The following is a 275-nucleotide window of genomic DNA, read 5'->3' as shown; positions in this document are numbered from 1 at the left end:
AAACACAAATAAATACATGTAAACATAAAAACACAAATAAATACATGCAAACATAAAAACACAAATAAATACATGCAAACATAAAAATACAAATAAATACATGTAAACTTAAAAATACAAATAAATACATGTAAACATAAAAACACAAATAAATACATGTAAACATAAAAACACAAATAAATACATGTAAACATAAAAACACAAATAAATACATGTAAACATAAAAACACAAATAAATACATGTAAACATAAAAATACAAATAAATACATGTAAA

At 17.5% G+C, this 275-nt stretch overlaps 1 protein-coding gene across 1 annotated transcript in view; it reads right to left on the bottom strand.

The window, feature by feature from the left end:
- Positions 1-275, bottom strand: part of psmb8a (proteasome 20S subunit beta 8A) — a 4657-nt gene that overhangs the window by 162 nt on the left and 4220 nt on the right. The gene's annotated exons all lie outside the window — the stretch shown is intronic.

Source organism: Nematolebias whitei, chromosome 19 (genome assembly GCF_014905685.2).
Source record: "Nematolebias whitei isolate Nwh7 chromosome 19, NemWhi1, whole genome shotgun sequence".
NCBI classification, from domain to species: Eukaryota; Metazoa; Chordata; class Actinopteri; order Cyprinodontiformes; family Rivulidae; genus Nematolebias; species Nematolebias whitei.
This window is presented reverse-complemented; position numbering and strand designations above follow the sequence as displayed.